Here is a 13,511-nt window from a genome sequence, read left to right as displayed (position 1 = left end):
AATCCCAGGCCGCCAAGAAACGGAACATGAGCACTTAACTGCTGTGCCACTTGGCAGGCCCCTGCAGATTTTGAAAGAAGGTGGTGGGGAGATTTCTAAAGAGCGGGTTTAATGGATTGGGCCTTCTCTCTGTCTTTGCATCATGCTACAAGTTTCCCTCCTCTGTCTGGAGCTACATATTAAAAGATATAGCTCTGAATCATTCTAATAAGCTAATCTTTTTCCATTTTCCAATCAGTTCAACTGTTTGTTAGTATTTTTAAAAATAAACCTATTGTGCTCGCTTCGGCAGCACATATACTAAAATTGGAACGATACAGAGAAGATTAGCATGGCCCCTGCGCAAGGATGACACGTAAATTCGTGAAGCGTTCCATATTTTTTCATCAGGGAAATGCAAATCAAAACTACACTAAGATATCACCTTACACCCGTTAGATTGGCAAAAACATCCAAAACCAAGAGTGACAAATGTTGGAGAGGTTGTGGAGAAAAAGGAACCCTCATACACTGTTGGTGGGAATGCAAACTGGTACAACCACTATGGAAAACAGTATGGAGATTTCTCAAAAAGTTAAAAATAGAAATACCCTATGACCCAGCCATCCCATTACTGGGTATCTATCCTAAGAACCTGATATCAGAAATCTCAAGAGTCCGTTGCACCCCTATGTTCATCGCAGCATTATTTACAATAGCCAAGACGTGGAACCAGCCTACATGCCCAGAAACTGATGACTGGATAAAGAAGATGTGGCATATATACACAATGGAATACTACTCAGCCATAAAAAAAGACAAAATTGGCCCATTCACAACAACGTGGATGGACCTCGAGGGTATTATGTTAAGCGAAATAAGCCAGTCAGAGAAAGACGAACTCTATATGACTCCACTCATAGGTGGAATTTAGTATATTGATATGGAGATCTGATCGGTGGTTACCAGGGAAAAGGGGGGGTGGGGGGAGGGCACAGAGGGGAAAGTGGTGTACCCACAACATGACTAACAAAAACGTACAACTGAAATCTCACAAGGTTGTAATCTATCATAACATTAATAAAAAAAAAAATAAAAAATAAACCTATTTAGTCAGCTGCCCAATTTCTTTTTTTTTTTTTTTTTTAAAGATTGGGACCTGGACTAACAACTGTTGGCAATCTTCCTTTTTTTTTTTTTTTTTTATCCTGCTTTATTTCCCTACCGCCCTCCCCACCCCCCCCCCGGGGGAAAAGTTGTATATCTTAGTTGCAGGTCCTTCTAGTTGTGGGATGTGGGACACTGCCTCAACGTGGCCTGATGAGCGGTGCCATGTCTGCGCTCAGGATCCGAACCCTGGGCCACCGCAGCAGAGCGCAGGAACTTAACCACTCGGCCACGGAGCCAGCCCCCCAATTTCTTTAATCCTGAACATTTTTGCAATATCTGAAAAAATGTAAAATCAAAGGCATTCATACATTTAAAATATGCACAACCTGTTTTTATAAAAATCTAGTATTTGTTTAGATATGTAGAAATAGATAAATACATGAGGAAAGGAAGTGAACCATAAACTCATTGACAAATCATGAAACATCGCTGTTTCACATCAGTGCATATTACCCAGAATATGAATTTTTTTATTTCTTAAAGCATAGTGATATGTAACTATTAAGAGAAACAGTGCAAAAAGCAAAGTATTGAATGTTCTGTAAATGAAGTTTTCGTAATCTATAATGACAAATAAAGGAATATTTACAGAGGCTAAATGACTGACATTTCTTGAAGTGCTTAACAGAGTATCTTCTTTTAGTGGGAAATAAGCACTTTAGCGTACGTCACTGGGGTTATTATTATACTGGTTTATTTACCACCTAGTACTTTTACATGGTGTTTGAATTTCTCTTTACAGTTAGTAAGGTGTTCGAAACGTATTTTTAGGCTGTTTTTAGTTTCGTGCTCAATCTGATTTTTCTGGATATAGCGTTTGTTGACAAAGGCAGAGAAACATTGCTTATGAACAAACAGTAACTTTGGAAAGGTCACGCAGAATTCCTCCTCAAGTGCTCCTGGTCACGCCGCACAGATTGGCATTTTTAAGTAGCCCGGGGAATTGATGTCTCTCATCACGTGACAACATCTTTTACTCACAGAAGATCACAGCCCTCAATGCCTCCCCACTCAGTCTTGACCGCATGGTCAACTTTTAACTAGGCTCTTTTGAGAATCCTTGATTTCCCCATTCTTTTTTCTCTATGTATTATCCAATTTTTCAAAGCCCAAACTAAGTTAGATCATAATATGTGCATTTGTTTGTTTCCTACTCTCAATCTTCCAATCATTAATGGATAAAGCCACAAAATTGCCTTGATTAATACTGAGTCCAGTTTTATTTCCCTTACTAAATATGGTCAATTCTGGGGAAATCAAAAGAAAACTATAATGTATTGAGTTCCTATTATGTGACTGGCATTATGGTGACATTTAATATACATTTTCAACCGATTTTACCTGCCTCCATAGCTATGAAATTGTCCTTTTGACTTTCTTTCTCTTCTTTTCCACTTCCTCTATTCAAATTAAAGATGCCGATTATTCTTGGATTACTGGCTTATTTCAAAAAAACCCCTATTTCTAGTATATCTGTTTAATTTCATTTTAGATGTTGCTCTCAAGTAGATCTTTCGAAGCTATAGTTCTTATCACATTATGCTCTTGTTTAAAAATTTGCAGGTCTTGTCATTGTCTTACAGTAGGTCCTAAAGAGCGGTGAGAAAATTTAAGTGAAAATACAAGATGATGGACTAGGATATGGGTAGAACCATATTAAAATTTCATTTATATTGTTATAGTAATAAGGAATATACATTTTACAAATAAGTGAAGAAATACGAAAGTGTGGAGTGAGATATTTTTCGAATAAAGGTTCATGATTATTAATAACTGGAAATCACTGGTCTATAGAGTGACGTCCAGGTTACTCAGCCAGGCATTCATTTTTTCTAGAACCTTTACCTCAACTACCACTTTCAAACTATATCTTCATTCAGATTTTTATTATAGGCAAGCTGAGATACATTTTGCCAAAGAAATTCCCTTCTTTCCTAAGTATTTATTCTTTCTGCCTGGAATGTCTCCTTACATCTGCTGCCAATTCTCCTCTTTTTGCTGAGGAAGACTGGCCCTGAGCTCACATCCGTGCCCACCTTCCTCTACTTTCTATGTGGGACGCCTACCACAGCATGGCTTGCCAAGAGGTGCCATGTCCACAGCCGGGATCCGAATCGGCGAACCCCGGGCCGCTAAAGCAGAACGTGAGCCTTAACTGCTGCGCCACTGGGCCGCTCCCTCCATTCCTTTTTAAAAAATTATTTATTTGTTTGTTTGTTTGTTTATTTTTTGAGGAAGATTAGCCCTGAGCTAACATCTGCTGCCAATCCTCCTCTTTTTTGCTGAGGAAGACTGGCCCTGAGCTAACATCTGTGCCCATCTTCCTCTACTTTATATGTGGGACGCCTGGCATAGCATGGCTGGACAAGTGCTGCATAGGTCCACACTGGGATCCAAACCGGTGAACCCTGGGCCATGGAAGCGGAACATGTGAACTTAACCACTGCGCCACTGGGCTGGCCCCTAGACTCCATTCTTAACCATTTTTAAAATTCTAGCTCCAATGTTAATTCTTTTGTGAATATTTTAGTAGTCTGAACAGTTTTGATTATAAATAACAGAGAACCACTCAAATTGGCATAATTAATAAAGCAAATAAAGGCTTTTGCCATTGAAAAATGAAGCTACAGGGGAGGCTTCAGGTGCAGTTTCCCCAAAGCCAGTTTCCTGTGATTCCCTTTGCTGTCTGTTCCTGCGTGTGATCTCTCCCTTCAGGTTGGTTTCCTTCTTGGTTACACAATGTTCCAGCAATTCTAAGCCTTACATTTGCATTCCACATCATCCAGGGTGAGAAAAAGAGAGCTGCTTCCTCCTCCAGTTCCCCCACCCCGCCCCATTCAATAAAAGTACTTGGCTTCACATTGAATTAGCTTAGGTCATCTTCTCACTCATGTGGCCAGAGAAATGCTGATTAGATAGGTCAGCCAGGGCCTACTTTTTCGTTAAGCTAGTGTAGTGCTTTGTTAAATTACTATATGTAGAGCAAATGAATGCATAAATAAATAAATGAAGAAATAAGTGTATAATTGATGATTGCATAAAATAATTTCCTTGAAATATAGGTTCCCTTTCATTAGAAGATTTCAAGCAAAGTGTGGCACAACATATTCAGATATGGAAAGCACTCATTCATTAAAGAAAAGCGGGATGCAGTTACCTCTAAGACAACTTTCAATTCAACAGTCCATTTATTTCTTGAATATTTGATCTTCCAAGAGCAGGAGGCATCTCTTAAATGGCTTCTTCTTAACTACATCCCTTCTGTAATCCACAGGTCATCCACGAAAAAATGCTCCTTGCTCAGAAAGAGAAAAGAAAGTACAAAGTGATTGGGCGGGATGGCACATCAGCCCGCCAAATATTACACTTTTCAGTTCAGGAAGAAATTTGACCTTGGACCGTTCTTACTTGCATTTAAATGAATAATAATCACTTAACACTTTTATTAGATAAATTAGTTGATCTTCTTTTTAAAAGATAATTTCATCTCATCAGAATTTTAATTAAATGAATAAAATGTACATAGTATTTAAGCTTCCAGGTTCACTTTGGATGAACATTTCATTTCACCTAATATAGAAGCTAGAGTTAATGAAAATTATTTTTATATAACTTTACTTATCAGAAATCTTCTGTCCCCAAAAATGCTTCCGTCAAGCATTAAACATTAAATCCAAATTAATCTCACCAGACCCATTTATACGATGGCCTATTTGAATAACCCATGTTGGTGCCTCACTTTAAAAACTGAACCCACCATCTGCACCCATCAAACCAGCTTCCCTTCTAATGTTAGCTGTCTTGGTAAGTGACTTTTTCATCCACTTAGTTGTTCCTTTCAGAAACCTGGGAGCCGTCCTTGACACTCCCTCCACCTCAGTCCTTCACATCAATTCATCATCAAATCTTGCCAATTCTACTTCCCAAATGTGCAAAATGTGTCTTGAATGTGTTCACTTTTCTCAACTTCTGTTGCTCCTACTCTAAGCCACCACGATCAATTGCCTGGACTTAGACAAATGGCTTCCTAACTGGTTTTCCTGTTTCTAATCTTGTCTTTCTCCATTCCGGTATCCACACTTTCACCAGAGTGTTAAAAACCCCCACTAAAGGCCTTTAATAGCTGTCTGTTGCTCTATGAATAAATTTATAAGTTCTTCAGGATTTAGGCAATATGGTTCCTGCCTGTTTCTCTATCCTCATCTTTCACTAATCTCTCTCTTTTCCTCACTTTGCTCCATCCACTCCAACCTTCTCTGTTCCCAAAATAAATTCTTTTTCCTTCATAGACTTTGCACATCCTATTTCCTACATGTAGATATTCCCTTCGCATCTCTCTCTCTCTTTCACACACATGCACACACTTCTTCCTAGCCTCGCTAATTCTTACTCATCCTTCAAGTCTCAGATTAAATATCATTTTAATCTTCAGGGAATCTTTGTCAGAACCTTTGATCGGGTTAGGTTAATTTCTCTTGCTATAAACTCTCATAGCCCTCTGTACTTTTGCCTAATAGCATGCATAATATTAAATAATTATTTACGCAATTATGTGTTAAATATATGTTCTCTCCTTTACGCTATAACCACCATGAGGGTAGGCACTGTGTCTATTTTGTTCATCATTGTATCCTCACTACCTAACATAATGCCTGACATTTAGTATGCATTCAATAAATATATATTAAATGAATAAATGATAAAAACATTAAAGAAGAAAAAGACTTACTGATTCTATTTGTCAAACTATAGCTCAGAAACAGAGAAAGACAAGTTGTGGCCATCTGGGAAGGGAAAGTGTGAGGCAACAAGCACAGCAAAAGTGGCGTCCACTTGATTTTTTAATTTTTTTTTCTGCTTTATTTCCCAATCCCCTTCCCCGTTACATAGTTGTATATCTTAGTTGCAGGTCCTTCTAGTCGTGGGATCTGGGATGCCGCCTCAACATGGCCTGATGAGCGGTGCCATGTCCGCACCCAGGATCCGAACCCTGGGCTGCCGCAGCAGAGCGCGCGAAATTAACCACTCAGCCACGGAGCCGGCCCCCACTTGATTTTTTAAAAACGTGGCCCATAAATAAGAGCAATTTTTCTCTACCTTATACCTTCCAGGCACTGATATTGACTTCGCTCTGTGTCCATTTCATGAACCTGCGTTCTTTTGTAGTCTTCGCCTCTCTCCAAGTTACTGTCTATGTAAGGTCACTCACAAATTTCTATTGATTTTTTTCTTTGTAATATCATTACATGTTTTTCTTTTTAATCCCGTTGGCACTACCATATTTCAGAGCACAATTATCTTATGCTGAGTCTTCTGCAAAAGTCTCCTAAAATATCCTCCTGCCTTTAATTCATACAGCACTCTGATGCTAGATTAATCTTTGTAAAACAATTCTCTCTGCATGCCATCCACAGTTCAAAAGCCTTCATTTGCTCCTTGTCATTCTATAAAATAAATCTAGGCACTTTACTTTGGCATTCATAACCTTACTCTCAATTTTTCTCCTTTGTTTCTTCTGTGAATTATCTGTATCAGTGACCAGTCCCTATAGTCTCACCTCCACAATTTCGTTCACTCCTTTTTCTCTTCTTAGAATATCTTCCTTTTCTACTTTACTTGTTTTTTACTCCGAAACCTATTTCCTGACTACTCCTGCTGACAATAATCTCTCCTTTCTCTGAAATTTGTTCTCATTTACATTCTAGGATAATCACTTGATACTATATAATATTTTCCATCATTTATCTTTATTTTAAAGTATAGGAGCTATACCCCTAACTAAATTGTTAATCATTTGAGAACTTTATTGTAGCCCCAGCATCTAGGCTAATACTGACTAACCCAATTGTAGTCTCTTATAGCTCACCTTAGTACCAGCATTTAAAATGGTATTTAGTACCTAATATAGCTTACTGCATATTTATTGTTGTTTATGATGGATATTACTTCAAGAAGGAGAGGTGCACAGGGTGAACAGAATCTCTCTTTTTTTTTTTTGAGGAAGATAAGCCCTGAGCTAACCACTGCCAATCTTCCTCTTTTTGTTGAGGAAGACTGGCCCTGAGCTAACATCCATGTCCATCTTCCTCTACTTTATATGTGGGACACCTGCCACAGCATGGCTTTTGCCAAGCAGTGCCATGTCTGCACCCAGGATCTGAACCGGCAAACCCCAGGCCGCTGAGAAGCAGAGAGTGTGAACTTAAGTGCTGTGCCACCGGGCCAACCCCTGAGCAGAATCTTGAGGAATGCCAAATATGCAGAATATTGCTAGTAGAGATGCTAACTGAATTCACTAGCCTTGAGATTCCTAAGAGTTTGATGGTATCAGCTTTAGTTGAATTGTTCGCTGTTGTGAGAAAGCATGAAGGAAAGGTATTTCAATGGAAAGAATGACATGACCAAAGGCTCAGGGTGGAAATTTGTATGAAAGATGGACTAATTTGATAAGAAGGGGAAATTGCTTGTTCCATATGGAGACTATTACGTTATTATCCGTGTCTTTTGTAGGGAAAAATTGAAGCTGTGTTTACGTGAAAAAGAAAATCATTGGTAAATGCTGCAGAAAAAGATTCTTCCTTCCTATATCACCTATCTTTTTGAGAAATTAAGAGAATTTTGGTCAAGAGAAGAAAAGAATTGGAGTATTTGTAGATATCTCACAAAATAAGTAAGTAAAAGTATACAAACTGAAGAAAACCTGAGCCGACTTCCCATATTCTTATATCCGCATATCAAATTGTATCTCATTTACTTGAACAGATAAATGAACTATTTCTTGATACTGTTGTGGTATAAATATTGTTGCTTTATACATTCAAACTATTGCTCATAATTTAGATTTTTTTTCTTCTTCAGTGAGATGTTGGTATTGATCAATATTGCACTGGAAAAGAGTAAAGAAATTAAAATCAGGGGCCGGCCCCGTGGCGCAGCAGGTTAAGTTCGCACATTCCGCTTTTTGATGGCCTGGGGTTCGCCGGTTCGGATCCTTGGTGCAGACATGGCACTGCTTGGCACACCATGCTGTAGTAGACGTCCCACGTATAAAGTAGAGGAAGATGGGCATGGATGTTAGCTCAGGGCCAGGCTTCCTCAGCAAATGGAGGAGGATTGGCAGCAGTTAGCTCAAGGCTAATCTTCCTTAAAAAAAAAAAAAGAAATTAAAATCCATAGAATTCAATATTTATAATAAAAAATTATTCTCTATATTCTTAAATTTGGGGATAAAAGAGAGTGTATAAAGTCAATAATTAGGAAGGTAGATTATTTTTCTGGTTAACAGAAGTCTATCATATCAAAGCAATATAAGTTGGTTTCTTAATGATAAACAATTTGATATTCAGAGGAGCGTTTGAAAATTTTATATACTCTGTTCCATGACTACTTAATATCATTTTATTTACATAGTTACATAGCTTTTGGATGTTACCATGCTGATCTGAGAGGCTTAGACGTTAAACTACTCAATCTATAAACAACTTGGTCATGTTTTAAGATTGCTTTCTCAGGTTTTTTTTTTTAAGTTTTGTTTTGATTCGCTTTGGTTTTGATTCCACTGACTTGAAAGCTCTCCTGGACCTTTGCTGCAGGACAGACTAAGTAATGGAAGAGTGAATTATGGAAAGCAGGCAAGTTGGTTATTTTCTACTTGTTTTGGTTTTGATAGAAGTGTGAGCTTGGGGGATCCCAAGGTGTTCAAGTTGTGACTCTAGCTGCTTTTCCATAGGAATAAAGTATCTAAGACAGACATCTGTAAAAGCATTCACATCATCTTAATATGTCTTCATCTTCATCTGTAGTGACCAAGTCATCTGTGGTGACAAACTTATTTTTGTTATCAGTGGCCGAATTTTTCATACTATGCTCATATTCAAGGATATAACCAGGTAGGGCAAAGCAGGGGAGTAAAGCACATGGACCCGTAATATTCCCCTCCCCAAATACGGTTTTTTCTTTTGTGACCTGTGACCTCTCAATCACTTGTCACCTTACAGTAGGAAATGGTGACATTATAATATCACTTGTGTGCGGGTGGTAATATCATTGTGTATTTGGCATGTGGTCATACGAAGTTGACAAGTTATTACTTCCTAAAAGCTGGGATGGTGACAATGTGAGGAGACCTTGGGAAAATCCATGGCTTCCTTGGCAGGCAAATTAAGTCCTCCCTGGCCTCCTGCCTCCGGGTATAAGAGTGCTGGAAGGCGGAAAAAGCATATGATTTCACCTTTTGTCACAAATACACATTGCTAGTTGAGTAAAACCTTTTCTTTGGATTGATTTTAAGAACTTTGGAAAGAACTGGAAATGTACATTACATTTCTACTGACCTAGCTAATATTACTGTGGTCTAGAAGGTTGAATGCACTGAATGCCCATTTAAAAGGACCTAATGATCCTAGAAAGATGGATCACTGTTTCTGGTTGAAATTACATTTTAATAGAATTTCCACAAAACAATATGCATTTTAATAAGTTTCATGAAAATGGCAACATTCTCAAAATACAAAAGAAATAACAAGAGTGATGATAGTATTTGAATCAGCATATGTAACTTCAAAGTTCTGGGCTATTATGACAAGCTACAGAATGTATAAGTGGGATGCTGGCTTTACCTTTGTAGTAACAAAGAAAGAGCCTTCAAGATTTATAGTCAGGGTCTCAGAAACATGGGATGTACATTATTAAAAAAGAGTCTCCTCACCCTGGGGTGATAGTGCTAGGAAAGAATATAGGAAACAAACCACGAAGTGGGACAGAGATGAATTGCATGTGTATTATTGTGAAACACAAATTTGCAGTCTGAAAGTAAGGCTTTAAATATTCTATTTTTCCTGCTATATCCCCATTATCTCTGCATTTGTTTAGATCAGGAGTTGGCAAACATTTTCTATAAAGGGAAAGATAGTAAATATTTTAGGCTTTCCAGGCCATACGTCTCTGTTGTGATTAAGCCACTGTAGCCATAGACAACACAATAAAGTAAGTGTGGCTGTGTTTCAACACAACTTTATTCACAAAAACCGGCAACAAGCTGTATTTGGCCAGCTGACCTCTGTTTGCTGACTTCTCGTCTAGATTCTTACCTACCGAGTCAGATTTTGCCTGGACCGTGACATTAGCCTCCTTCCTATCTATGAAAAAAGCTTTTATATCTTCATTCATTTATTCAAGAAATTTTATAGAACATCTAATATATACCAGACACCATGTCATACATTGCAGATACAGTAGTGAAAAAGATAGATGACTTTCTTTTCTCTAGGAGTTTTGTCTAAACAACAGATGATAAATAAACAAAGAAGAAAGTAAACAAGATAGTGAAAAATCATTTTAAGTATTATAAAGGAAATAAATCCTACGATGTGAAAGAAAGTAACTGGAGGTAGGAGCTCAACTTTAAAAAGGGTGGTCAAAGAATGCTTTCTGAAGAAAGTGACATTTAAGCTGAAACTTGAATGATGGAAAAACCAGCCATACCAGGAGGTGGGGAAAGAACACAGGAAAGGGAAATAAAAAGTATAAAGGCTCTGAGATGAGAGGATGCTTGATACACTCTGAGAATTGAAGGAAAGCCTATGTGCCTAGAACATAGGGGAAAAGAGGTAAAAAATGAGGTTGGAGATGAAGACGGTATCCAGATCAAGCAGAGCCTTGAAGGTCACAGTAATGTGTGTGGAATGTTTTCTAATTGCAATGAGAAGCTGCTGAAAATGAGTTATCAGGGAGATGACAGCATCTTATGTATATTTAAAAAAATATTCTGGCTGCTAGATAATGAATGGAAGGGGGGAACCAAGAGTGGAAGTAAGGAGATTAGAAGTTGCTGCAATGGCTCAGATGAGAGATTCTGAGAGTGGTTGTAGTGTCGAGAGAGACAAGAGGTTGGATCTGATATGCATTTTGAAACAGAACAATAAGAATTGCTGAGGTATTGGATATGGCACTTAGAGGAAGGGAGAAGTCAAAGATAACACCTAGATTTTTGAGTTGAATGTCTAGGGGGCTGGTGGTGATGTATACTGAGATGGGGAAGAATAGGAGAGAAGAGGATTAGGAATGGGGTAAATCAGGAGTTCTGCTTGGACAAGATGAATTCTGCTTTGGATGAGTTGGGTTTGCAACATCAGTGGGAATTTAAGGAAAAATATAAAATACGAAATTGGATATGTGTTTGCAGTTCAGGGGAGAGCTCTGGACTAAAATTTTAATTTTTAGTGGTAGCATATAGATGGTATTTAAAACATTGGGCCAGGCCTCTGCATCTGGACCATGGAGTAAAGACCTAGATTTACCCACACACCTTAGATAAAAAATAGGACAAAATATAAGGAACAATGGTTTTTAGAAATTGAACAACCAGCATCTGAGAGAAGGAAAACAAATGAGGTGAATTCTACTATTGATCCAACTTACTGCCTTAAGAGAATTTCTAGGATGCAGTGCGGGGAGGGGGAACCTAAACAGAGCCTCTCAGTTTCCCTGGGTTGAGGAAGCAGAGTTGAGAATGCAGAAATTTACAAGGCAGCATGTAGGAGAGGAGAGATGTGGATAGGAAGACAGAACTCCAGAAGTTGGAAAAGAATTCCTCTCGAGTCTCCAGCTGAGTACTGATCAGCAGTTTCCTGTGAGAAAACTATTAGAAATTGGGGAAAGAGGCACAAATTCTTTGATATTCCCTTTTCCTTCCAGGAGGTAGAGCTTACAGTGGAGAAAGCTGGCAGGAAGAATCTGCATCAGGTGATCGAAGTTAACGTTGTCAGTAACAAGATGTGTTGATATCATGTATCCCTTGATATGATGCGATGAGAAGCGCACTTCTCTTTTGTGATATTATTTCCAAAAATCTATAACACCAGTGTAATCATGAGAAAACATCAGACAGACCTAAAGTGAGGGGCATTCTACTAAGTTCATGACCATTATTCTTCAGAAGTGTCAAGGTTATGAAAGATACAGAAAGACTGAAGAACTGTCACAGATTGGCATGGACTAGGGACATAACTCCAAGGTGATATCCTGGAACAAAAGAATGAACATTAGTGGGAAAGCAGGGGAAATCCAAAAATAAGTTTATAGTTTAGTTAATAGTACTGTAGTGATGTTAAATTCTCCCTTTTAATAATTATACCTTAGTTATGTGAGATAATAACATTAAAGAGAAGCTGAATGAAGGGTATAAGAGAATCCTCTCTACTATCTTTGCAGCTCTTCTGTAAGTCAAAAATTATCTCACCATAATTTTTTTTTAAAGAAGAGAATGAAGACTTTGGAAACAATAAAGCAGAGCACTGACACACGGCTGGTGGGAACCTCTCTAATTAACCATACACACGAAAAAAAACCCAATGATATTCATTTGATCCTTTACTATAAATTTATTGGGGACCTATAATAGGCAAAGCACTATACTATGACTAGGGTTATAGAAGAGAATGAAAGATACATGTTATTTTACTTGATAAGGGGATTATGAGTGTTATATCTACGGGTAGAGAAAAACTGAATTTGCAAGCATGAATTTGGTTGAGGGTTCAGCCGTAAGTGTCTTTGAATCATCTTCAGAGTCTGATTATCTTCCAGGTTAATGTGTATTAGGAAAAACCAAAATTTCATAGAAAGACCACAAAATTGTAGAACTGTGTTGGAGAAGATGTGGAGAAAAGGGAACCGTAGTACACTGCTGGTTGGAATGTAAAATGGTGCAGCCACTATGGAAAACAGTATGAAGACTCCTCAAAAAATTAGAAATAGAACTACTATATGATCCAGCTATTCTGCTTCTGAGTATTTATCCAAAGAACATGAAAAGACTAATTCAAAAAGATATATGCACTCCTATGGTAATAGTGGCATTATTCACAATAGCCAAGGATTGGCAACAACCTAAGTGCCCATTGACCAATGAATAGATGAAGATGTAGTATATATAAACAATAGAATACTATTCAACCATAAAATCTTGCCATTTGTGACAACAGGGATGGACCCTGAGGGCATTATGCTAAGTGAATAAGTCAGACGGAGAAAGCCAAATATCATGCCATTTCTCTCATATGTGGAAGATAAAGCAATACTAACACATTGATATAGAGAATAGATTGGTGGTTACCAGAGGGAAAAGGAGTGGGGGAAGGTGAAAAAGATAAAGAGTGACATTTAAAGGATGGTGGATGGCAACTAGACTTTTGGTGGTGAATACAATATAGGCTATATGAAGTCGAAATAGAATGATGTACATCTGAAATTTACATAATCTTATAAACCAGTGTTACCTCAATAAAAAAATAAAAGAAAAAATAAATAATAATTTAAAAAACTGTATAACTGAAATACTTCTAATCTCTAATGTTTGTGCA

At 37.9% G+C, this 13,511-nt stretch overlaps 1 non-coding gene across 1 annotated transcript; it reads left to right on the top strand.

The window, feature by feature from the left end:
- Nucleotides 1-276: 276 nt before the first annotated feature.
- On the top strand, nt 277-383 carry LOC139084351 (U6 spliceosomal RNA). Its single transcript, XR_011541699.1, has one exon. It is a non-coding gene; the product is annotated as a U6 spliceosomal RNA (small nuclear RNA).
- The last annotated feature ends 13,128 nt before the right edge of the window (nt 384-13,511 follow it).

This window comes from Equus przewalskii, chromosome 6 (genome assembly GCF_037783145.1).
Source record: "Equus przewalskii isolate Varuska chromosome 6, EquPr2, whole genome shotgun sequence".
In the NCBI taxonomy this organism is placed as follows: Eukaryota; Metazoa; Chordata; class Mammalia; order Perissodactyla; family Equidae; genus Equus; species Equus przewalskii.
The sequence above is the reverse complement of the archived record's forward strand: the minus strand, read 5'-3'. Positions and strand labels throughout refer to the sequence as shown.